General features: G+C 47.0%; 1 pseudogene; it reads right to left on the bottom strand.

Moving 5' to 3' along the window:
* LOC121694644 overlaps positions 1–10583 on the bottom strand; it is a 59130-nt pseudogene extending 48547 nt beyond the window's left edge.
* Positions 10584–22863: the final 12280 nt, after the last annotated feature.

Here is a 22863-nt window from a genome sequence, read left to right on the forward strand (position 1 = left end):
AGGCACAGTGCAACAATATGGGCAGCAGAGAGACAGAGAGAGAGAGAAAGAGAGAGGGAAAGAGGGAGAGAACCCTTTCTTTTCTTTCTCACAGCTTTTCTTTCCTCTCCTTTCCAGCCCTTTAGCCCCACTCCTTTATTTTGTCCCTCTCTCTTCCCCTGCCTCTTTTTCAGACTGGAGTAGAAGCGTTTAATTTTCAGTGACTCTCTCTGGCCCATTCAGCGGGGGGAGTCACAATGGGCAGCGAGGGCCGAGGGCCGGGGGTGAATGGTGACTGACAGAACTGCCGATTGCCTGTGAGGAGATTAAGCCGGGCCCGGGCGCTCCAGACCATGGCACAGTCGGCGGCCGGGAAGCTGTGGGAGGGGGGGATGCGAGAGAGAGGGAGAGCCCCCCCCCCGAAACCCGCCCAGCGAGCGGAGCAAGGAAAGCGAGCGGGCAGGCGGGCTGACGGACGGGCAGGCGGGCTGACGGACGGGCAGCCGGCACCGCCCGCTGGAGGCGCCGCTGATGCCAGGCTTGGACGCAGGCGCCGCAGCTTTTCCACATTAACTCCAGTGTCCGGAGCCGCGATAGGCGCGCTGAGGAGAAACAGATGGCACGCTCGGTGGCTCCTAAGGCCGGAGTATAGAAACACACAAAAGCCCCCATGCATCCAAATCACAGGAGGCCTGACTGACTGCCTGCACATACAGGAGTGCGTCTTCTCCTCGCGGCACATCTAACACTGACTGCTGCTCCTGCCTCCTTCTGAGGCCTCTCGGTGCACACACACACACACACACACACACACTCACACACACACACACACACACACACACACACACACTCCCAATGCACTCCAGTTCCTCTTTCCTTCAGGTGGTGCACATGGTAGCATTTCAGGCTTCTCCAGCCTCCTCCTCTTTTCTTTCTCTCCTGCTCACTCTCTCTCACTCTTTTTTTTTACTATATCTTCCTCCCGGTATTAAATCTCCCTGAAACATAAGGCTTTAATACCCAAACACATCATAAAAACAAACACAAACGGTAATTTGAACCAGATGAGGAGCAGATGAAACAGCTTCCTCTCCATGACTTATATGTGTTATTAAAAAAAGAGAGAGGGAGAGAGACAGACGCAGAGAGAGAGAGCGAGAGAGAGAGAGAGAGAGAGAGAGAGAGAGAGAATATTTACTTTTGCAAAGCCGGTGGAGAGAAGGGAGAAGAAACGTGGCTCCCCTGCTGGGGAGGAGCTGGTGTGTTTTGGGGAAAGCTTGTGGTTTGTGTATGTGTGTGTGTGTGTGTGTGTGTGAGGACTGGGAAAGAAAAATGTCTACCTCTATCACTACACTCACGTCAAAAAAAAAAAAGATGACAGTGACAGTGACATCTTCATACACCATGGATTAATCAGCAGACTGCAGCAATGAGACAAAAGAGTCAATCATACAAAAGGACCTCCCCATCTCCCCACCAACCAACCCCTCCACCCTCCACCCCCTCCACCTACCTACCCCTCCACCCCTCCTCCCCTCCTCCATCTCCACAGCAGTCCAGCTCACTCTCTCTCTCACTTAGGTGGATTTGCGTTGGGATTTACTTTGAGAATTAAAGCTGCTTAAAGCCAAGAGCTGTTTTAATACTTGATACCATTGTTAGGTTTAGATGGGGCGGATTGGTGCTCTGGACCATCATCACCTTAACTCTAATGGCTTCTTCCTGGTCTACCCTATTTTCCTTTCTCCTCTGCGATTGCGAGGATACTTTTTGATTGATTGCCAGACCTCTTTTGTGTTTGTGTGTGTGTGTATGTGGGTGCATGTGTGTGTGTGTGTGTGTGTGTGTGTGCTTGGCGAGAGTGAAATAAAAAGAATTCAGACAAAAGCAAGCGAGGAAAATCTGAGAACATTTGACTCCATCAATCACAACTGCAATCAAAATAATTCAATTATGATGCCTGAAATCCCTCTGGCTTATGGGCTGCCTTCCCCCACGGCCTACAGACAGACAAATTCAATTGAAAGACAATACATATATGATGGTCTTAACCCCCCTCCACATTTGAAGTCTTTTTCCATGACTTACATTTTCCAGCTATTAACAGGAGGGTCTGAACGGTTGGGTGCATCTATAAAAACAACTTTTCTCTAGTCGGGCGGAGGATGCCATTCCCATCTCAGAAAGAAAAAGTTTCAGAAAAATCTCAAGGTGCACCGTTAAAAGAGAGAGAAGAGTAGGAGGAAGAGGAAGACAGAGAAAAAGAAGAAAAAAAAGAGATAAATGCATTTTCAGATAAGAGTTCACTTGGGGGGCAAGGCCTGCACTACAGATCTGAAGATCTATAGATCTCTTCTCAGCAAACTGCCAATGCTATATCTCATCTCTCTCACTCAATCCCAGGTTCTGGAAAAGCATGCAAATACCTAGAGGTGGAACTGGAAAAGTGAAGTGTTTGTGAAGGGCTGCATTCTATTTCTACCTCTCCTTTTGCTCTTTCTTTCTTTCTTTCTCTCACTCTACCATTTTTGAATAATGGTAGACTGAAGTTTCAGGGTGTGGGTGATTTGGTTTTTAGATTCTATAGTGTGAAAAGAGGGCGGGGGCAGTTTTGGTGTGAAGGGGGGGGGTGCACTGGGTTTTGGTGAGAGTGTTTTCTTGAGGTGGGGGTGGGGGTGGGGGGGGTGCATAGGGATGGGTGGTGGAGGGCCTCTCCTATAGTGGTGCAATTGAAGCCGTCGTCACAGCTGCCACACGGCTCGCAAGCGCGAGGAGTCCCGGCCGTCTTGGGATCCGGGCAGGGCCCGTTAACAGCGTGACTTTTCATCCAGCTTCTTTATTCAGTCCGGCGCAATGGACTGAGCAGCATTTCATGCTGGGAGGTTTGCATTGAGCCAGCTGAAGCAGGGCCTCCGAGAGGCCGGGATGAGAGAGCCGGCGGGGGCAGAGGAGAGAGAGAACCCCTCCAGCTGGGGGTGGAGGGGTGTGTGTGTGTGTGTGTGTGTTGGGAGGGGGGGTTCGCTCGCGCTGGGTTTTGTGCTGTCCGACACCACCAGCACCAGATATGTGGTGGGAAAAAAAAGGGAAAAAGTGACAGAAAAGAGACAAAAAAAGGGGGACACAGAGAGAGAAAGACAGAGAGAGAAAGACAGAGAGAGAAAGACAGAGAGTGTGAATCAAGACACAGAGAGAGGGAGAACGAGAATGTGAATGAATGAAAAAAAAAACTAACAAGAGACCAAGACAAGAGAAACAGACACACAAATATTTCCCCCGCATGCAAACCTCCGGCTCCTAATATTTGACACGTACATCCAGCCGGAGGGGAGGAATTCCTCCAACCAGATTAATGGAAAAACAAGTCGTTTTTTCCCTTTCGGCCCACGACCACTAATAGTGATAAAATCCATGGATTATGTGCTGCTATTTCCAAGCATGTCTAATGGTCTCCATTTCTTCCCTCTTTATCCCGTGAATGGATTAGGACTGTTTTATAATTAATATGGAGGATTGTAAGTGCGAGTCCATCTGGTGCTGTGACACACTTACAGAAGGGCCGGCCCAGCAGGAAGGGTATCATCTATTCAATTAGATCTGCGCCCGAGAACCGGGTTCTAATAGGTTTTGAAATGGCTGTCACATCCATCCGTTCCACGGACCCCCATTCCTCTACGCGACCCGCCACAGTCCCGTGATCTCATAACGCCACCCCCCCCCCCACTCTCTCTCTTTTTCTCTTCCTCTGTCTCTTTCCCCTACTCTATAAGTAGAGAATGGGAAAGGGAAACAGTCACTCTCTCTTTTCCTCCTATACTTTATCTCTCTCTCTCTTCCTCTGTCTCTTTCTTTCTCCTACTCAGTCGTTCTCTCTTTTCCTTCCCTACTTTATCTCTCTCTCTCTTCCTCTGTCTCTTTCTTTCTCCTACTCAGTCGTTCTCTCTTTTCCTTCCCTACTTTATCTCTCTCTCTCTCTCTCTCTCTCTCTCTCTCTCTCTCTCTCTCTCTCTCTCTCTCTCTCTCTTTGCTTAAAGCACAAAACTTACTCTTATGCCCTGTCCTCATGGATCTTTCTTTCTTTCCCCCTTTCCCTTCACTCTCACTCTCTTTCTCTCTCTCTTTCCTCTCTTTCTCTGTAACACATGGAAGTAATCTCTGGGCTATGTGTGTGTGTGTGTGTGTGTGTGTGTGTGTGTGTGTGTGTGTGTGTGTGTGTGTGTGTGTGTGTGTGTGTGTGTGTGTGTGTGTGTGTGTGGAGGGCTGCGCTCGCTGATGGGCAGTGTCGGCTCCGTGTTGCCGCCCTCCCTGCTCGCGGCTAGGCCTCTCGTTTGCACATTCAGTGTTGAAGGCTGCTTCCTGCGAGTGAGAGAAACTTCTTTAAATGTCCTCGGGGTTACCCTCATTTAAATTGCTGCCACTGTCTCCGAGGTTTTGGAACCACATCCAGCGAAACTTGTGTCCGTGCCAACCAAGCTTCGGCCAGACAACAGGAAAGGACCATCAGCAGGGCACACATCCATTTAGCCCACAACCAACACCACTCTTTTCCTCATTCTTGTCTTTTTCAATGTTTTTTTTCTTTCTACTTCTTTGTTCAGCTTTAACAAGGTTGCAGCACAATTCGACATACTGCAGTTAGTGCACTTTAAAATTCAGCATTTGCACATGGTAGCACTTCTTACCGCAATTTAAACGCTCGAGGTCTATTTTCAAAACCATTAAGTCTCGAGTTCTGACCACACCACCACAAGTGGTAGTAACTAAACCTGCCACACCACTATTGGCAGGTAATGAGCTTTGCAGACAAACACAAACTCCTGCAAATGTCAATCGCGGAACGGGATTTCAAGCGAGCATTAGCCCATCTGTTCGTGGAAAGTGAATAAAATAAACTACATTTGGCACAAATAGAGCTTGGGGAAAGTGTAAAGAAATAGAGAGAAACTAATAACAGCCTTAGACTTAATGACCCTAAACGTTGCGTGAAGGTGCTTCGGTTGGCCGATCGAGTCACTGGCACAGGCGCAGCTGTCTCGGAGAGATAGGTCTTGGACAGAGCCCTCCTTTTAAGAGCGGAGCCACCAGTTGCTTCCTATAAGTGGAATAGCAGTTTGCCTGGGCTTGCACACAATGGCGGGTTTCTACTTGTGCATTATTCCCCAGCTAAGTAGTCATGAGAAGGCTCTAAGTCCTTGCTCTTTGTAATGAGATCTGTATCACTGGGAAATGTGATCAGAGCCGGGTAGATGGGGAGAGGAGGGGAGGGGAGCAGAGGGGGAGAGGGAGAGAGAGAGACAGAGGGAGAGAGAGAGAGAGAGAGAGAGAGAGAGAGAGAGAGAGAAAGAGAAAGAGAATGCTGGTTGCTGTGCCTGGTGGAAGGGAGGGAGGGAGGGGGTGAGAGAGGGTGCTGGGCCGAAGGACTGGGGCGGCACAAAAACAGTTCCGTGACACCCCCAGCTTCGTGCGCAGAGCCCCAGTTTTTCCGAGAGAGGGTTTTTAATCATTGGACGAGGGCCAGTTCATCGCAACACTGTCACTTGTGATCACGGGAACATTACGGGTGATGTCAGGGGCTCTCCGTCTCCCTGTGACTTTAATATGTTAACTACAGGCCACTCAGTAACTCGTGATTTATTACACCCGACACACAAACCCAAACTGGGGGATAGAGGGAGAGAGAGAAAGCGACGGAGGAGAGGCATAGAGAGAGAGAGAGAAAAGGGAGAAAACACTTGGGGAGAACGGAGAGATTAAGAGAGAGAAAAAGACTGAGGGAGAATGAAGAGATAAAGATAGAATCAAAAACAGACAGGGAAGAAAGAGAGGATGGAAAGAAGAGAAAGAAAAAAAACTCACTTGGGGTGAATGGAGAGATAGAGAAAACACACAGAGAGAGTGGAGGCAGAAGCAGAAACAGAGGAAAAAGAGAGAGAAAGATAGAGAGTCTGTGAGGGAGAGAGTGAGAGATTCAGAGCATAATGGGATGTCTTACAGAGGAAATATTGACTCTCTCCGAACACCATAGCCATTCCAACAGTGGAATCAAACTCAGGGATCTGCAAGCAGGCACTCCAGGTCTGTTTTTATTTCTGTTTGTGCCTGATGTTTACAAGCAAGCCTAGATAAATAGTGGGGAGCTCAGCGCTCCTTAGGCATGCAGGAGATGTGACAAGTGTCCCTTAAGGAGGCCTCAACCCGGCCATTTGAGCACAGCTTGTCTTCTGTTTTTTTCCCTCTTTCCCTTCCTTGCCTTGCTGTTCTCGTCAACAGAAATAAACAGTAACTGGTTCATGTGGTTTGGAGTCCTGGAGAAGGGAGCAAGCTTTCGGCCTGGCCACATGTTTAACACGTTAAACTCTCCGGCTCTCGGAGAGTCTATATGAGCTTCTTCGCTGCCTGCGCTACATTTAACGAGAGCGCATCAATACAGTGAGATGGTTAGTAGAGGCACGCTTCCACCATTCCTTCATTTCTCTTCACCCAATTAATCAAAAGAGGCAACCGATCAATCTCGCATTACTGACCAGTATTTACCATTTATATTGATGGAGCAACAGGTCCAACTTAACAGGCCACTGTACCCTTTGCTGTAAAGATGTAATGGGTTATTGATTTCTTAAAAGCTATATGAAATAAGACCAAAACAAATGTCTGTAGCAAACTATGCAACACAGACGTAATAATTTCTTGAATTTCCCCTGGGGATCAATAAAGTATCTATCTATCTATCTATCTATCTAATTCCTTGCGAGTGCATTGTTATCCCACTGCAGTTCCTATCTTTGAAATCCCATGCACTTAAATTATCCGTACATGTTTCAAGGGTGTGGGGGTTCAAATTAATTGAGTCAGCCTCTGCTGTGGGGAATAGCATGGAGGTTGGCGATCTCTGTGAATAACAATCCATACAGACAAACTGCAAACTCTGAGTGGCCCAGCAGGCCATAGCACTGATCCACAGCACTATAATTCATGGTCTATTTGGGAGTGCTGTGCAAAATTGTATTGTTATTATTCTCTGGTTGGAAAGAGGATGGCAGAATTAATTTATTATGTCCAGCCTGCAGTAGGGCTCCCTAAAGTGGGGAACAGCATCCTCCATCTAGCTGTAAATCTAGCCTGGACACTGGATACTTTTTCCCCCCCGGTGTTATCCGTAGATACTGACCAACGTGAGAAACCTGAAGGATGGTCAACTGACAGAGTTAGAAGATATGAGGGTTTTAAAAAAAGAAGTCACGGGACTTCATGGGACTCGTGCGCATTTGGTGCTCCATGTCTGAAAGTTGTGTTCTCGGCTGTGCTGGATGATTTATTTCGAAAAGGCCTCGTCGTAGCATGGCTGGATACATTTCATCCATTTTTAATGAGAAGCTGAGTCGTAATGGAATACATACACTTATTGGCTCAAAGGCGCATAACCGAAAAGGGAAATGGATATTAATTGATTTATGTTGTCATTGAAAAGCAGTCTCTTGTAGAGGAGGTTAAATCTGCAAGTGGAAAAGACATCTCTCAGGAACCCCTGTCACATTTTAAAACTACCCAGAAAGACACCTGGAATTAATGTCATTTAAATAAAAAAGAATGACTTAACTTTTAAAACAGCAGCTGCCAACTTCTGACCATAGCAGTCTCTGTGAAACGCTTGTTATTCATAAAAAGAAAATACTTTAAACTTAAACCACTCTCTTTCTCCAGATTTCCAAAGGCATATGGTATTTCAAGGTAATTACAGTTGAACGGCAGTGGAATTTTTATATCAAAAATTGCAACTTCAAAGGCAGCATTCTGAGGGAGAAATAGATTCCTTTTTTAAATGTCTTCAATGCACATTGAATTAGTTACCGTCCACACTTTGATATGATTGGTCTGGACAATTTAGATGCAAGGCTCTAAACAAACACAGTGGGTCTTTGCTGCCTCGCTGTCGAAAAGAATCTGTGGCTCAATGCATTCAGCCCTAATAAAGCCCAAAACCTATAGACATTCCAAAGCAGAACCGGAGAAGCCAGAGTCACCCCCTTGAACATTCGGAATGATGTATCCACAAACCCATTCGCATTGTTACTGATGGAGTTTGCCAGCAGCCGTCCCCCATTTTGCCATATGCCAACATATGACTTGAATAAAACACCCCTTCAAACCAGGAGAGACCAGGGCATGGGCCGCCCAACAGAGTTAACATGCATGGCTTGGTTGGAAAGAGTTTACTTTGACAGAGGGTGCTACGATTAGGGCCAAGAAGTTGACAAGCGAGCCATATCTGTAAATAAATGAGATCAGCAGAATTTCTGCAATTGCACCAAAACTTAAATCGTCCATTGCCATACAGCTGTGTCATAACATTACAAAAGCAAATACATAATAAATGCACATAAAGTAAAGTAGCATAGGACTAAACTTTCCACTGGCCTGGACAAATATTATTTTTTATGCTTCAGATATCCAAATTACATTAGAGGGGAAAAGTTAAATCAACAGTAACGTTTACATTTCGTGTGGCAGAAGTTTAGGGAGCCATTTTTCACCTACTGGGTGCAATTCAAGTTCCGATTTGTGTACACTTGCAAACAACTCTAGACATTTTCATGGTGGAAAAACATGTCAACTGACATGACAACAATTACCATAATTAAGTAGCTTAATGTGGCATTTATAATTTGATAATTACTTTCATGTTTGGATGGCGCCCGTTCGCGCTACTGTTCTGTATTCAGCCTCAAGACTTTTTCTTTCCAGACTTGGGCCAGCCTGCAAATCTGCCCGGCCTCGTCGCATTTATGAGAATGACGGCGAGTGTATGCCAAAGGAAGTCGCACGTCGTTAGAATGACAATAGGAACAGAAAGTCACATAAATTTACCCGGGGCCGCCACGCGATTAATAATGAAACGAAATGCCGGCTTGCTTTTGATATAAATGAGCTGATGAGATGTATAATTCTGTGAGCCAATTTTCCACCTACGCCGAAATAGATTAGAGAATGTGTCTATTAAATGGACGCAATTCATTACAGTTCCATGTTTCTGTGAGAATTAATGCGCCCGACCTCTGACCTTCAGATGAGTGGTAGTCTACAGATTAGCCTACATTGCCATTTACGAGAGCGCGTTGCACATTGTATTTCCTGTGTAATGAAATAGTGCATGAGCTGTTAAATGGGTGATTGTGTGGGCCTGTGTATTATTAAACAGAGTGAATACCCTGAGACTGGGCCTTGTGCAATTTTGTCCATTAATTTCCAAATACAGACTACTAAATCTATCGTCTGATAATACATTTCCCAGGCCAAATCTGCACCTTGACACACTTGGCATCATTTTGGGTGACATTTTCTGGCATCATACAAGGAGCATTTTTCTTGCATTGCTATTTCGGCAAAATGTCAAACTGAACACAAAAGACATAAGACATGCGCTGTGAAATGGCTATTGTGCGTGCCGTTGGCATGCTCTAGACACATTTTGCATTTAGATGACACGTTATCAGTCCACGAGCCAACTGGCAAGAATGTTTAAACTTTTGTGGACATGATACTGACCAGCGAAAATAATGCCATACTTACTTAGAATTTTGTGTGCTCCAAATGATTGTTTCCAGGGATTTGGCTAATGGCAGCATGAACCTGCATATGACAATAAAAATCCAAAGGTAATATTTCCAACATCCGACTCCAGCCATTCTCATCATTTCGCGGTACAGTTCTTCAAAGCGGCTGGATGACTGCTTGGTAATTCAACGTTTTGGCTCGTGGGTTCTGTGGCTTTTCAATCGGGAGCATGTGCGACCGATATCGGATACATAATCTTTTGTCCAGTTACATGCACACTTTTTTCGGAAAGGTTGTCCTTGGCTGAACTGCAAAAACGGTAGATTTGACGTATGCGAAGTGTAGCTCGCTGTGGTGTGGAGAAGGTACACTACACGGTCTTGGGTTGGACGTAGGCTTCTTTATTCCCGTGAACCTGTAGCTTCAAAACGAATTCATTTCGCCAAGTTCTGTCAATTGTCTGTGTCGGCTGGTCAGTCTGAAGGCCGTGCACTTCGGGAACAGGTATTGCAGGTCTCTGATACAAACTCAAATGTCTTTGAAGACAACGTCTCCAGTTCGCCTAAAATAAATCCTTTCACTTTACCTGTCGCTGCATATCGCCAGTGTTGACAGACATAGCCATCCACGCAACTCCACCAGATTCATTTTACGCATTGTAAAATTAATGAAAGTGCAAAATAAATGTAGGATACGGTCATTCTACGCAGACGACAATCAACCTTATCTTGTCTGGCTTCCTTATGGTAAAATCCAACTGGGTAAGCTTTCAAAAATAGTTATTCTCCGCGGTCAGCTCTGTCTCACCATGTGTCCGGTGCAAATGGTGTATTCCAAGGGAGCGAGCGATGACCACAGGTTTGGTCTCAGATGTTGATGGGTTTGTCTGCAACTTCCATTAGCCGGTGCAGGAGGTGCGGAGGAGGGAAAAAAAGTACTCGCGATTCAGCTTAAGCTAGGCTATGTGCTGGTTCCTCTGCCCTTGCTCTCCCAGCGATCCCAGAGCGAGAGCATTAACTGGGATCTCACAGAGATTGCGCCACTCCTCGCATAGGACTGCTACTGTAATCTGATGCTCAGTCGAGCAGGGGACAAGCCTACATATCAGCCTGCGACCAATCATCAGCCGCTAGGTGACTTGGATTCGCCAAGGATACTTCAGATCTGATGCACACGTAGGCTACTCTTTAGATGCTCTCTGTTTAAGTTCACGTTGTGCCCGTCTCTGTTAATAATTATTTACATTTCCTGTGTCATATGTGACTTAATTGATAATATGTAGGCTATGTGCAATGTTTTGGGATGTTATGTTATCGGTATTTGTGCACCTCTTTTTATATTTTATGAGTATACTGGAATATACTGACAACGACATTGTTATAAGTGGAATGATACACACAATGACCACCCTAAATGGGTATTAAAGCTCTTTCCCTCTACACTTTTGTGCATGTCGCCCCCTACCGGACCCTCGCTTCGTACGTGACCAAAAGAAAGGTGTGAGGCAGTAAAAGTGAGAGTTTCCATTTAAAGTTCAAATGGAAGGAACTGATTAGATCCTCTTTCCCGTACGCAATACGGATGCTATCTACTCGAATTATTCCATGTTAAAAGATAGAGAATATACGTTTATTTTATGACTTAATTTGCATTGTCTACACTTTTTAGTGTCTCAGTCTTCTCTCTATCTCATGTGCATGTAGATAGATAGATCCCCAAGGGCAAATTCTAGACAATGTGCATGTGTGTGCTCTCACGACCAGTTCTCTCAGGTGTAGGTGTAGGTGTGTGTGTGTGTGTGTGTGTGTGTGTGTGTGTGTGTGTGTGTGTGTGTGTGTGTACACTCACACACACACCTCTACCTACAGAAGTATAGATAGAGAGAACCAGAGTCTGTTTTTTTTTTCCAGACAACACAGATCCTTAACCAGGATCTCTCTCTGTGTCTCCTCTGCGGCCAAGAGGTAGCACCCAAGCATGAAGAGGGATTAGTGTGGACACAGTGCTGACCAGATGGAGGCAGATGCATCCATCAAACCACCCCCCCCCAAAAAAAAAAAAAAAACACAACACTGGGTCCACGACCACCTAGGGAGCAGCCAGCGTCTCCTCAAACCACAAGCATCGTGGCCCAGGGGCACAGGGGATATTTTCAAAGTGAGGAGGACAAAATTGTGAGCAAAAACCCAGATAGTGAGAACAGGCTTCCAGATATCGAACCACCACTTCTGACCCACTGTCGACCATCAGAATATTTTAAACTTGCAGGGTTCCCATGGTTATGGAAAGCCTGGAAAAGTCATGGAATTGTAAAATCCCATTTTCCAGGCCTGTAAAAATCATTGATTTCAGTAAATTCATAGAAAGTTTTGTATGTCATGAAATTTCATTTAGTCATACCAGCCAAGGACATTGGTAGGAGATCCTGCTCATCCCGACATTAGCTATTCTGTTTAATAACCAACTCAACTAGCCTGCTTATCAACTCGTTTTTACTAATTAGTATTACAAGATAAGCAACTCTTACACCCCATTAGTGATAGACAGTAAAGGTATCACTTTGTGACCCACAACAAAACACAACACAATACAACACTGCTGGCCAGCTCACTATTTGTAGACAGCTGTGCTGTTTGAGCTATATGAGTTGCCCTACCTGACATGGGTCTCATGAGATTTGCATACGTGATCTGTGTATGTGTAATGTTTGGTGGGCTATAGTTGGTAGCGGGAACTTCACACATGTATCGAGGTACTCTCACAGTTTGTGAATTTCAATAATGAATGGAATAAACTTTCATTTGACTTATACACAGTCAAACAACACTATTCATGGTGAAAGCAAAGCTTTTTTTCCCCAATATAAACTTGCAGGCTAGGCTACATGGTTTATTAAGTGTATGTTGTTAGTGGATCATTGTTTTTGTTATTGTTCTGGCACTGGGGTGGTGGTGGTGGTGGCGGCGAGAGTAGGCTGTCTCTCTTGTGGAAGACAGCCTTTTTGGACGGCTTTAGTCAGGGTGGCAACAGATGACTGAGACCCTCAAGTGCCAAGAATCTGAATCAGCAGCCTTGCCCACCCCCTCAACAGACAAACACACACACACACACACACACACACACACACACACACGACCCCCCCCTTGCCATCGTGGGGCACCAGGAGGTGGGGATGGAATAGGGGGGTGTGGGTGGTCAATGCAAGTCTCGTTGCCATAGAGACGGCAAACATTGGGCCCCTGTGGAGGAAGAGAGTTTGCTGTGTCCCTGCAGAAAGGCAGAAGAGACACCTGATATGCCCCTCCTTCGGGGAAAGGAAGGCAGGGTGTGTGAGCGTGTGTGCGTTTGTATGGGGGTGGGTGGGTGATCAGCTCCCACACACTCCCACCCACCCACCCACACACACGCACACACACGCACACACACACACACACACACTGATGGGTTTCACAGCTGTGCTGAGAGAAGAGTATGCTGGCAGGGCAGGACAGAGAGAGAGGGCGAGAGAGAAAAAGAGAGATGGGACAGGGCACGGAGGACGAGGCGAGCAGGTGACCAGTCGAAGGGCAGTGTCCTGCTGTTCCTGCTGCTCACGCAGCCACTGATGCTCAATCAACTGACGGGGAATAAAAACAGCCCTCAGAGACACAGGCTCAGCTTCAAAGAGCCTCCCCTCAACCGCAACACAAACAACACCAGCTCATGTTTAATAGCATGTTTACATTAAAAGGTCTCACACATACATTGAACTTTTGACTTATCAGTCAGCCATCTTGTTGCACTTTCATTTTTTGTTCTTGTTGTCACTTCTATACAAAAAAAAAAAAAAAAAAAATATATATATATATATATATATATATATATATATATATATATATATATATATATATTTATTAGCTGTTGTTTGTGGGGAAGGACAGCTTTATATTGTCGGAAAGACAAAAGCTTGCGCTCGGATTTGTTCTCCTTTCTTACCTTGAGTCTGACTCAGGTCTGCAGCTCTTTGAAGGAGTGCTGATCCTGACATGTACACCATTATACGTCTGTTTACTCACTTCACCCCAACCCGTCTACCAGTATTACTTTAATGTACTCTTCCGCCACATAGGAGGGCTTGGCTGTGTAAAAGTACTGAAAGTGGGGTCCACGATTATGCCTCAGTACTCTAGCAGGTGTAAGTGTCTGGTATATATGAGCTTACTGCCCCCGAGTTGCTGATACAACACAACTGACGCATCTCAGATCAAGTGGAGTAGCATTGCCAATGCCCTGCCAACACTCCGAGGGCCCTATCAGACAAGCACTGCTGCTGTTGGCACCTTTATTATGGCGTGATTTGATCACAGCACTGCGACCCTCCTTGGGGGGTCCACGGCGACCCGTGGGGTATGCAAGCCCGTCGCCAGAGCTCCTGCGCGATCCTCATTAAGGCGACAGAGTGATACTCTGCCAGTAGAGGAGGGTGGGGCGGGGCGGAGAGATGGGAGGGGGGGCATTGATTTAGCACTGGTGTAATTTGCCTGGAAAGTGATATGGTGAGGGTGAGCTGAGGTGGGTGGGTGGGTGGGGGTGCTACTTATGGCCAGATGAGAAGATGCCGATGGGGCAGACGAGGGGAGAGAGAGAGAGAGGAAGAGGAGAGAGGAGGCCTCGTCAGTGGTAGGACTCCTGGCACTCGCCCAGGCTTGACACCCTCCTCCGCCAGAGAGGTGACCATAATACCGCTGCCATGACACACACTGAGAGACCGAGCCAGTGTACAGAGGACACGAGCACCTTGCCATTTGCGTATTCAAATAGTGCCGACGCAAGATCCTCTCAGTGTGGCAATTCACATTCAAGGAATCGTGTCTGTCTCTATGTCTCTGTGTGTATGTGTGTGTGTGTGTGTGTGTGTGTGTGTGTGTGTGTGTGTGTGTGTGTGTGATGAGGATGTGCTGGGGCATTTTTGCCAATTGTAGAAGCCCATCGCCTGATTCCAGCCATGTGGAGCTCTGAGCTGGAGTGAGCCAAGCGAGCGGGTTCATAAATTCAAATCAGAGGGGTTGTGAATCATGGGGCTGTTTTGAATGCCAGCGGGACGGCGGACCACATGGTTTAGGTTAGAGGGTGGAACACAGACCATCTTTCCCATTGTGTGAGAAACGGCACATTGTTTTGGCGCATGTGTCACAGGCAATACATAATGAAGAAAACATTTACTGACCGTCGCTTCACAAAAGGATCCTTCACGCAGTCACACAGACATTGTATGCATTGTGGAATTGGTGTCATGGGACATGATAATAAAGAAATACATATTTCTCTCACAATAGCGATTTATCCCTGTGTGTCACCATTTAATGATATTTGTTGTAATGGAGACAGAGAGAGAGAGACATCTGTTAGCATGTTCAGGACTTGTTCAACATATTGTTGAATTTTTTTCTTAAAATGCAAGTGTATACTTATTGTAGTTTGTTGAAGACTTTTCTTCAACTGCAAGCGTATACTTATTGTAGTCTGTTGAGGACTATTTCTGGAATAAGCATGCAAGTGCATACTTTCTTTACAGAAGGCCCAGAGAGCAGCTGTGGGGCAGGCCTAGCCCAGATCTGGCACAGCTTTGGCAAATCAACACCATCAAGGCTGGACGGAAGTTATCTGCTGGGTCAGTGAGGTGTGAGCGAGAATGTGTGTGATGTTTAAAAAGTAACAGCGGTCTCCTTTTTTACTGAAAGAAAAATACAGTGGCCAGCTTCTAATCTCAATCGCTTTTTCTTTTCTTTTTAAAAACAGCATTCCCTGTGAACAGGAAGTTGGTCTAAGATTTAATCTTATTCATAGGGTGCCCCCACTGTGTTTGAGAATAGGCATATAACGTTTCTGTAACGTGTATTCAATCAAGAAACCATTTTGTTCCCTCCAATCACTGCTTCCAGAACAGCTTTGTAATTCACCCAAGGACATCGCAGTGATTTAAGAGGACAAGACGTCTATGATGAGCTGGGAAATCTTATAATCAGGAGCTTTCAAACCCCAGATCAAATAACCAGGAAGCTTATTTGACTTGTTTTAATAGCTTTTAGACAAAAAAACCCAATTTGTTCCTCCTGGCTTCAAGGACAGTGAACCCGAATGTTCAGGCCCAGATGGTTATTATCTTCGCCAGTTGTAGCCCTAGTCTCCAGCCAGGTTGTCAATGAGGTGGCTCAGACAGGGCTTAACATTGCATTAGGTTGGTTAGTCCAGAGTGAGGAAAATGTTTGCATGTTGAACATCCAACATCCGAGACCTTGTGGAGAATCTCAAAAGCTTGCTGAGGAGCTGCACGTCTTTGACTCTGAGGTAGAACTGCAAATGAATAAAGATTGCAGGGAGAGCTCCAGGGTAATACTCTTTGCGAGGCACATGTTGGCGCTACGTTGAGTGGCTATTAATATACTCGCGCCTCCAACGCCGTCCTTGAGACGGGAGGCCCGTGGAATTCACCATGGCGAGCGACACGCCTGGGCAAACGCTGAAACAATGACATCACACGGAGACAATTTTTCCGCTTAAAACAAATAAGCGGTCGCGCCGATACGCCGTGGCTGGGACAGAGCGTGTCACATTAACGCCACATACTCCATCCACTGTGGGCCTGAAATTGAATTTGAAGTCCAGGGGCTGACCAAACAATCTCCAGTGTTCCTAAAGGTTTTGGCTCAGTGCAACTGTCAGCAATATTGTGAAATATGGCCCGGCCGGGCGGAATGTGTTGCAATTTGGCGACGGTGATAATGCGAGTCATTGTCGGAGCAGAGGCATGTGGCTGATGAATGACCACGAGGAAGGATCTGTGTGGATGTTTTCAGCACAGATACCAACATGATGGGGAGAGAAAGGAAGTGCTCTGGAAAAGAGGAAAGTGAGAGAAAGAGAGAAGGGGGGGTAGAGAGAGAGAGAGAGAGAGAGAGAGAGAGAGGAGAGAAGAAAATAAGGAAATGTAGGAGACATCAATTGAAGATGTGCAAGTTAGAAGCAGAGGATAGACAAAGAAAGGGAGAAAGAAAGAAAAAAGAAAGAAAGAGTCTGCAACTAAAGATAGGGAAGAAATAAAAGCTGGATAGGGAAAGAGTGACAGAGAGAAGAGTGGAGAAAGTGATGAAAAGCAAGAGAGTCTAACTGAAGACATGTGAGGTAGAAACAGAGACTAGACAGACAGAGAAAGAGAGAGTAACAGAGAGAGAGAGAGAGAGAGAGAGAGAGAGAGAGACATCACATTATACCCCAGTGAAAAGCCACTGGGCACAGCTCAGGTATGCTCTGGGACCATGCCGGCTCTTTGGAGGTCAAGTGGTTTAAGGCAGCTTTATCTGAAGAGGAGATTAGCTGGGGGCACGACACGCATAATGTGTAACTCTCCCATTCCTGCAGGAATCAATATCGCCCATTCAGTCACTCATTAACCAGATAGGATACCCCCGCAACGCAAACAATCAGCGTCCAGGGAGACAGGGAAGGCCAATTTGAATTTAACTAAGGCGATTAGTCGTTAATGGAAACTACAACTGGGACTGCTATGCCCATGTCATCACTAATATAGAGAGTAATTGAAAAACAACTGAGTCTGACTATGCATTTCACTGTTGAAGTTTTACTCTGTGCGCATAACATTGCATACTAACCATTATTATTGATATGGTGTGTCTTTTAGCAGTTTGTTACTCCGTTTCAGTGGTATTTTGATTATTTTTTTAGCCACATAAACAAATCTGGAGACTTTGTCAGCATCAGCAGTTTACTGTAGCGTTTCCTCTGAATGCATAGAACGCTAGATAACACTGTAGACGTCTCTCTCTCTCTCTCTCTCTCGCTCTCTGGCTGATTCATGACAACGTCAGGAAGTGTTGACAATCTTTACGGACCCCGAAAACAATCTTGTCGCAACCCTCCCGACACGCAGATGACCTGGCCTCCACGTCTGCAGATTATTGATTCCCGCTTTGATTTACTGCGTCTGTCTTATTTCAAAGGGGGGTGGGGGGGGGGAGCATGCACACAAAAACAGAACAACCCAACATATTTAAGACATTTCACTTCACCACACCAAAGGGTGTTCTTTGGCATATTGAGCTGCCCTAAGTTACTCACTGAACTCAACAATAATGAGTCTGTGGGAGAGAGAGAGAGAGAGAGAGGGAGATAAAGAGAGAGGGAGAGAAAGAGAGGGGGGGAGGAGGAGATCATTTGTGGTCGGTGGTCTATAGGGAAGTGTTATATAATAGAGCCCTTTACAACTTCACATGAATGTGATGTCAACTCAAAAAATGTTTTGTCTGTTTACGTATCCAATCGGAGGAGGGGGAGATGGGTCAGTGTATTGTTGACGAGTCCCTGATCATGACCATAAGGATACCGTCCCTTACTAATGGCCTTAGCGGCATTTGTTAGCATGGTCCCTATTCTTCTCAGCAACTTGTCTGTCAAACATTCAAACATTAGGTCAAACACAGCTTTGAGACAGGAGGGGAAACTGCACTGATTTCTGGGTGTGGGGGGGGGGGGGGGGGGGGGTCGGGGGGTTATAGGCACTACCTCCTGAAGCCGGGGTGGGTTGATTGGTGTTGGGTGTGTGTGTGTGTGTGTGTGGGGGGGGGGGGGGGGGGGGGGGGTTGTGGTGAGGCAGGGGGGGTAGGTATTGGGGTAAAAGAATGCCCAAGCAAAGGGGATTAGGAGACGACAAAAACTGGTGCCTTAATCCACTTTAATTAAGGCACCCCCGTTTCATGTGTGATTGGCAGAGGCCGAACACAAGTGTCTCCTTTCTCCCTGGCCTGGCCTCGCCTGCGCTGCCTCTGCTGCGGCTCTCAGCGCGAATGCTAATGCGTCCAGCAGCACTCTCAAGGAGAAGTGGCCCCCCGCCTCCTCTTCTGCTCCAACACCAGCCTGACCATGGGAAGAGAGGGACGGGAGCAGCGTTTTCTCCTCCTCCTTCTTCTTCTTCTTCTTCTACAGAAGGTCTTGTTCTTCTGCTTCTATTTCTCTCTTGTTTCTCTCTTTTTTGTGGTGGGGGAGGTTGAGATGGAGAGGGGGGGAGGGGGGGGGGGGGCTGTCTGCAGCCGATTGCTGGAGGAGACAAAAAAAGTAGAGAATGGAGACTTCAAAGCAGCTGTATGAAAGGGCTTTCTCTGTGATGGGAGAGGACCCCTTCACCACACACACACACACACACACACACACACACACACACACACACACACCTCCTCGGCACTCCCATGCAGCGCTCTCCCCTCTCCTGTTTGCTGGCCACCGCGTCCCCGCTGTGTTTTTGTGGGATCTGAGATGGTGGCATCAAATTACATATGCATTTCTGATATAATTAGCGAGAGTCGAGGGACTCCGAATCACGGTCTACCCCCCACCCCCCACCAACACACACACTCCCCATCTTCTCCCCTCCGCTCCGCTCCCCACCCACACTCTTCCGCTCCGTGCTTTTGCGCTTTAATAGGGCCAGACTCAGGTCTTTGTCTCTATCTTTCTTCTCCTCCGCTGTTCCGTATTTAGAGAGTCGAGTCCAGTCATGGGGTGGCACGCCGCGGTGGGATGTGGTGAGGGACGAGGGGCGAATGTAAAGTTCAATTTGTGGTCAGAGAGTCACAGTAGTTATGGCAGGATGTGACAGCGATGCATCACTCAGAGTGGCCTTCATGAGCTCCATATGTGGAACGGCACAGAGGCGGAAGCACTGTTTTATGATAAGAGGCGAAATTGAGGTACAGACACACACAGTAGACGACTGTTCCTTCCAAAGGAAACATCACTCAGTATGACTGAAAAAAATGATACAAAAATAGTGAATGGGTGAGTGAGAGAAACTGAGACAGACAGCATATATTTGTGTGTGTGTGTGTGTGTGTGTGTGTGTGTGTGTGTGTGTGTGTGTGTGTGTATTTGTAACTAGAGGCAGGCATAGACAGAGGGAGAGAGAGAGAGAGAGAGAGAGAGAGATTGTGACTCCCTGTGTTGCTTGTCTGAAGAGTTCTCAAACCAGCTGTCTCCAGGGCCGACGTCTCTGTTCCTGCTCGCTGGAGTTCCACATGTGGAGCCTGACGGCCTCCCGTCCCTTCCCATCATGCCTCAGGCTTCAGGACCACGTTCTCTTTCCCAGGAGCCACAGCCTCATTAGCTTTCATTCTCCACTCCTCTCCCTCTACGTTCAATGTCTTTCCCAGGAGCCACAGCCTCATTAGCTTTCATTCTCCACTCCTCTCCCTCTACGTTCAATGTGGCCCTTTGTTTTATGGCGTCTCCTTCGCAATGCACACAACTTTGACACACAAATCTTGTGTGAGGCCCTGCGCTCGGCGGCTATCGCTAGCGGGGCAACGGCCCAAGGCTAGCCTGCTGTATGGGAGCCCATTACGGGAGTGTAGCAGTAGTTCAGGAACTGTGACAGCTTTAGAACGGACCTGCGCTAACCCTGGTGAGTCGTGCTGCGAGTATGCTGGCCAGGTCCTATGGTCATGGAGGGGGTGTTAATGACTGTTTGTCTGGCACCACCTCGGCCGTATTTTTAAAGGACTGCGACCATAAAGAATGCTTCCACACTGGCCCTCTGGAACAAATCAAGGGGTTGTGTTTTTCTCACACACACACATACATTCACATATGCTCACAGATACAGACACATACTCACACAGACGCTCTCTCTCTCACTCTCCACCTTTCTCTCACAGACATGAACACATACACACATAGACCCACATACACACACAACCACATATACTCCTCTTTGTCTGTCTCTCTTTCTCTCTCTCGCTCTCACACACACACACACACCAACTTGAGCTTGCTTTTGGGTATACACACACCCCACAAAACACCAATGCAAGCCAGGCGGTGACATTACCACAGTCAGGAAGGGACTCCCACAGAGAGGCAGTTGGAGAAACATTCCTCGAATGCTGCCCTGGATTCTTCAGACTTAATTGGGTTGCTCTGCGCGTCTACAGGCAAGCTTTTCCACCCACCCCACTGCTGGAGACACAAATATTTGACAATTAAACAAACTTTTACGTTTCTCGCTCTACCTCCCGTTCTTTGAATTTGTGTGCATGGCGAAGGAAAACAATCACGTGAAATGAGGTAGAACGCCACAGGATGTCGTTTTATGCATCCACCCGGTTTATGCTCTCATTCTTGAGCTTTCTGCTGTTTTTGTGGGTGGAGGGTGGACGAGGGGACGTCTTAGAACAATAAATCTGAGGCGGTCAGGCCCATATTTCAGGAGGAGCGGAGGGGGGGGTTATATTTTCTCATCTCTGGCCATGGCCTGAAACTCATTGTGGGTGAGGAAAGAGAGGAGGAGAAGAGGGAGATGACAAAAAAAGAAAAAATCAAAGGTGCTTCCAGTAAAGGTCAGGGCTCTTCTGAAGGCAAGTGGGTGTGATTAGGAGGGGCCCAGTGAGCCGGGGTCTCGGCCCCGAAGAGGCCCCTGCGAGAGCCCCGAGTGGAGTGGCGCGGAGCGACCGACCCCCGCTTCCTCCTCCCCTTCTCTCTCCTGTCGAGGCTCAGTTACCAGCCCCTAAGCCCCGGGATTAAAGTGTCACCCGCGCTGACAGTGTTTGTGAAAGCTCTCAGGTGACACCACGGTCAGATAGTGCAGGAGCGAGAGAAAGAAAGGGAAAGAAAAAAAAAGAGAAGAAGAACAAGAAGAGCCCATAGCTGTGCCTCGCATTGGGGGCGTCTCACCGTCACCCTACCCCCCCACCACTCCTCCCAAAAATCAGCAAGTGTCACTAAGCCTGTTTATACTAGGCATTAAAAAAGGCAGAGGAGCTAGTGAAGAGAGAACGAGTGACATGAGGTTTGGATGATGAGAGAAAGAAATGAGGAGAAGAGAAAGAGAGATGACAGCGCGCTGCAGACAGGCGGCCACTCCGCGCCTGAAGACAGATAATCTTAACACAGATGACGAGGGGGGAGAAAGCTAAAGGAGAGATTATTTACATAGCACAATTCAGAGTCATAGGTATTCCAACGCACATGTAAAAATAAGGCTATAAATAGGTCATGTGTATTTAAACGAGTAGACAAATATAGAAAATAAGACATTACGAAGAAAGGGTAAAAAGATCATCTGAGAGAAAACTTTTTGTTTTCTTTGTTTTTTAGCAAAAGAATAGCGCACATTAGAGAAGGAAGCAGATGAACACTCAGTGCCTATGGAGACAGTAGGAGATAATCCCAACCCAGATGACGTGAGGAAGGAGGAGAAGGAGAACGTGTGTGTGTGTGTGTGTGTGTGTGTGTGTGTGTGTGTGTGTGTGTGTGTGTGTGTGTGTGTGTGTCTGTGTGTGTGTGTGTGTGTGTGTCTAGAAGCCCGGAGACCTTGCCGGCCATCTCAGAGGGATTTCCAGGCCGAGAGCCGGTGGAGCCAGCTTGATTGACTGAAGTTTAGTGTTACTGGCCCAGTCAGCCACTGTCCGTCGTCCAGCCTGCGAGGGCCTGTCATTAGAGACAGGTAATGACTTCATTACATGTGTGACACAGCCTTAATCTGATCAGGACATCTTCTTTAAACAAAAAAAAAAAACATCCATGTGAATTTGCTTACTGACATGTCCCTGACTTTTTCCCGCATCACTCCCCTCCCCAAATTCTTCAGGAGACATGGGGCTTCTCCGCTATCTTTGTATTTACAACGGACAACTTTGAGTTTCCAGTGAATGATTTACTGCAAACAAATGTTGGTGCAACTGGTGGCTTTTCAAAGGTAAATCTTTCATCAGGAAGATTCATGGTTGGCATTTAGACGTCCTCGCACATTAAAAACCTAAGTATATTAGTCAGATATTCATACATCTGCCGTCTGCATAAGAAACATTTTAGGAACTCCTACACTTTATAAAACTGACTAATGGCAAATAGTTGAGTCTCATGCTGGTTGAGGGATCCAGATTACTGTCTCAGCGTTCAGGTCGTACTCAATATTTTCACCCCCACTTTAAAAGCAGGCAGCATGCCGTAAATTCCCTCCCATCTCTGCCTGTGGTTAGCTAGCCTCCCCAACCTACCCTACCCTACCCCCCCATCACCACTCATGCTATGGACGGATGCATCAAAGGCCCCCACCAATTACTCCCGAGCTCAGCTCTAGGGGCATAAATCTCCCCTTATCTCCTCCCTGGACCTGCAGAATTTTCTAAATATCAGTTTTATCTGGCGTTGCAGCCACTAAGAGGAGAACAAAGCGGGGGCCGAAGGGGCGTAAATAAAAGCCAGGAGTGAGGGGGGGGTGGAACGGCCCGATCCAGAGATTTACGCCGGCGGGAGGGATTTGGGCTCATCCCCTCCCAGCGCCGGGGC

This window comes from Alosa sapidissima, chromosome 20 (genome assembly GCF_018492685.1).
Source record: "Alosa sapidissima isolate fAloSap1 chromosome 20, fAloSap1.pri, whole genome shotgun sequence".
Taxonomy (NCBI): Eukaryota; Metazoa; Chordata; class Actinopteri; order Clupeiformes; family Clupeidae; genus Alosa; species Alosa sapidissima.